Source organism: Rhododendron vialii, chromosome 2a (genome assembly GCF_030253575.1).
Source record: "Rhododendron vialii isolate Sample 1 chromosome 2a, ASM3025357v1".
NCBI lineage: Eukaryota > Viridiplantae > Streptophyta > Magnoliopsida > Ericales > Ericaceae > Rhododendron > Rhododendron vialii.
Genome location: NC_080558.1, coordinates 34,218,596 through 34,222,915, shown reverse-complemented (window position 1 = coordinate 34,222,915; position 4,320 = coordinate 34,218,596). Strand labels below are relative to the sequence as shown.

The window sequence follows — 4,320 nt, the reverse complement described above, 5'->3', positions numbered from 1 at the left end:
AAACCCACCTGAATCACAACTTGAATCCGGTCGAAATCATGAAAAAATAACTCAGAAAATTACCTTTTGGGGGCTTTAATCCTTGATTTGCATCACCCAAATAACAATAAAGCTTTCGTGATAGAGAGAGACGCCAACTCGCTGAAAATACACAAAACCCACCCCAATCACAACTTATTGCAAACAAATCATGGGAAAAGAACTAAATCTTGGAGGTCAAACTGGAAACCTCACAGAGATTCTACAAATCAGAGCAACTTGAAACTTCCTGTACTTGTTTTTCTTTACGGGTTGTTTGGTTGGCGATAAATGAAAATATGGAGAACGTATCCATATTTTGGTCGGATGGCGAACAAACATCATGTATCATTCTAGACCCAAAAGAAGAAGAAGAAACCGTATCAGAAAACAAAGAAATAATCAAAGAACAAAAACACAAAGGAGCAGATAAAGACATCTAGCCACCCTAAGCATGGTTTCTTTATTGATATGTCAATTGCTACCCAAATTATTCAATCATAATCATCCTAACATTATTCAATCACCTTTCAAGTATTTCCAATAGCCTAACATAATAAATGTAGTTCGTAGAGAATATTTGGAAACATCAAAAACCAGTGACAGAAACCTGTGAAGAAAAATCGAGAAATATATTAACACGAACTGATTAATCAACACAAAATTCAAGAAGCACAGAGGCAAAACAACCAAATAACATTCATACCAAAGTGAGGCAGCAGCTACTCAAAATCTATAAATAGGTTTTCCTCCCCTAACCAGATTCCTTCAAGATTTCTTAAACTCCATAGTAAGCCCAATGTTTAACTCAAAACAAAACAAAACAAAACAAAACAAAACCCTAATAGGAGTAGATAAATGGTGATAATATGTGAGAATATTTAGACTTGTGCATGGCCGTGGGCACCCGGGTCCCCTTGTGTCAGCCCCTGCCAAGAACAATCATTGTTTATTACATGCGCATGGGTACGGAAACGAATAAGTATTGCTCGATATTGAATTAGACAAACCAAATCAACATGTGCAGCTGCCTTCTGATAAGGTGATCTTCAAAGGAAGTGCGCCAACTCATCTCTGCACCTGTTACTGCTTCTACAACCGCCGCCTCTGCCTCTGCCTCTGCCTTTGCTTTCTCCACCGAGGAGAGATTTCTCCATCTTTTCTTCACAGAGACTGAACTTAAGACAAAAACGAAAGCATACAATCACATGCGAGTGGATGAATTCGTTGGGCCTATTGCAGGAAGTTGAATCAATGGATCAGAACTACATAGATAAATAGATAGATATATACATATATATATATATATATATATATATATATATATATATAGAGAGAGAGAGAGAGTCGTATGCTTAAGTCAAAAAAAAAAAAACCCTAGTAGATAAACATGAATATTGTGGTGTGCGGTCGATGGAAGTTTGAAGTGGTGGTCTAGGTTTACAATCCACAATTCCCAATTACTCTGTAAACCCCATCCTCCACTCCCTGCTCCATCACCCTGATGGGCGGTGCCTCAACATTCACAATGCTCCTCACCACTCCCTCCCCATTCCCGTCCTCTGCCCTGCCGCCGCCTCCCGACCTCACCCTCTCTCCTCTCTCTCTACTCCCTCGCCTTTTCCACGCCCTCAACTATGCTTAATCCGCCCCGTACAACCCAAAGCTAGCATTCACACCCAAACTACCACCACCAATCAAGACAACAACAACAGAGACTCCCTCGACTTTTCCCCTACCTCTCCTCTGCCCCTCGCTGCCCATCCGTGGCCAGAGTGGTCCGCACTCGTTGATGCCCTCTCCTCCGGCGGGTATTTCGATCCTCCGACACGAGAGATTCTCGCTGATGACAAATTCGTGGCATACGAGTAATAGTCCGACAAATTCGTCCGTGCAAACTTCCATGGGAGATGGGGAGGGAGAGGGAGAGAGGAAGGGGTTTCGCGTGCTGGGGGTTTCCGTGTGTGGGTGTGGCCGTTGGGGGTGTGTAGGTGCGTTTGTTAAATAGTCAAAGTTGAGGTTCAAAGTTAGGAAACAAGCCAATAAGAAGTTTTATCATTTATGTTAAAAAATGTTGGAGTTTTTAAATATCCATCCCAATAAACCATCTCACATAAGTATTCATCCCAGCCACTTTTCGGAGTTATGTTTTCATCATTTCAGATGGTGAATTACCTATCTTACCCTCTTAAAAAGATATCCAATATGGATGTGTAGATTGCTTTCCTAAATTAAGGGGATTGGATATATCTTCTATTACAATAATTAAGCGATACAAAAAGGAAAGAGTTAAAATTTTCAAACATTTGAAACAACCAAATCCCACTGATTTGGTTTCCATTTTTTACGGATGAAATTTAAAACTCAAAACATTTTTTTGGTTATTCATATTATTACCATGAAATCTGCTTGTTCAAGTCACGACTTGTTCATGCAATGCACCATGGTGATAAAATACACCATGAATACATGAATCATACTATTCAACCCATGAATACATAAATACACTATGATCATGAAATACAAATCTAAGTTGGAAAATACACTATATGAATATTTCATGAATACACCATGATGAATACATGAATCTATTTTTTACGGACGAAATTTAAAACTCAAACATTTGAAATCATGGTAGATTATTCGTACCATTTACCATGAAATCTGATTGTTCTCATGGCTTGTTTAAGAAATGCATTGTGATGGTAAAATAAACCATGAATACATGATCATAAAATACAAATCTAAGTTAGAAAATACACCGCGAATTTTCATGAATACACCATGATGAATACATGAATCTATTTTTTACTGATGAAATTTAAAACTCAAACATTTGAAATCATGGTAAATTATTCGTACTATTTACCATGAAATTTGGAGGGTAATAATCACTAAAGACCATCCACCACCCCAACCCAGCTTGCCGCCGTTGTAACCCCGCCCACCTTTGACAGTGCTTGTAGCGGCAGAGTAGGCTGCACCATCGCTTGCTATGGCACTATGCAATTCAAAAAAACTCCGTATAGCACTATGCAATCTATTACTACTATTTTTCTCCATTGCTTCGTATAGCACTATGCAATTCTTCAAGAAATTATTAAGTAGTACATGCAAGAGTAGTAGTTTGAATCTTTAGATTCACATATACACGGGATCCTACCTATTAATCGCAGAATCTTGCGTAATTGTGGATCCATAGAAAACGAGTTCGGATTACTTATGAACTCGCAGGTAATGCAAAAATTGTCCTCTTCTTCACTGATAGTGTTTTCCGGCGATGTCGACTATGGCGGACAACGACAGTGGAGGACGACGACAGAGGACGGAGAAGACGGAAGTATTGAGGATGCGACGGAGGACGGTGAAAACGGAGGATTGGAACGTAAGTTCTAGGGTTTTGTCTCATAGATGATTTCGATGCACCCCTTTGGTATTTCCATCCTTTTCTTAAATGATGAATATAAGAACTATTTGGTAATCGTAAATTTTGGGATTTGTTCTCGGTTCAAATAGGAAAAAATTACAATTAGGACCTCAAATTTTATGTTTCCATCCCGAAAATATGCGCCCTATATGGTACTCAAAACTAAGGGAATTAAATCAAATAAGGGCAATTTTGGGTTTATTTAAATGCTGGATGAAAACATAAATGTTCAAATTGAGAGGATGGAATCATAAGTCCGTTTTGGTCTGAGGATGATCATTTAAGTCTCCCAAAAATGTTTAACAATCATTTTTTTTAATGCCAACAGTTATATTTTTTGTTCCCAACAGCTTTTTTCACGTTAAATTTATATTTTTTATCAAATACAAGGACTATTCATTAATAAGCTTTTGATACACCTTTCATATTGAACTAATTTCTTTGATATTTGTATATTGGGGCTTATCTACTTATTTGGTCCAAGAGTACAAAAAAGAATTGCTTGTGAAACTTTTGTTTGCAAAAGAAAAATAAAAATCCCAACGAAAACGTTGATGATTTATCAAGAAAATATATCTAAAAATATTGATACATATATTTATTTGAATGGCCTACTCTTAGATGACTAACCTTTTATCATTACAATTTAGCTAATATATTAACCTATCCAGCGCATGCTAAAAATGCCTAAAATATTAGTTGGAAACTTAACATGTTCCACTTACACCTATCTTGTTGTTTAATAAATGATAGAAGATGCTTTATGAGATTGCCACACACTAGGGCTACACAAACATCAGGCCGGGTTTGGCCAGGCTTACAGTCTCTACATATTAATGAGACTTGCTCATACCCAAGCCTGCCCAATTAATTTG

General features: G+C 37.6%; 1 long non-coding RNA gene across 1 annotated transcript; it reads right to left on the bottom strand.

Moving 5' to 3' along the window:
- Window positions 1-231: 231 nt before the first annotated feature.
- On the bottom strand, window positions 232-1,973 carry LOC131312851 (uncharacterized). The gene is made up of 3 exons (XR_009196003.1): window positions 1,395-1,973; window positions 1,029-1,191; window positions 232-947 (listed from the first exon to the last, which is right to left on the bottom strand). It is a non-coding gene; the product is annotated as an uncharacterized LOC131312851 (long non-coding RNA).
- Between the last annotated feature and the right edge of the window lie 2,347 nt (window positions 1,974-4,320).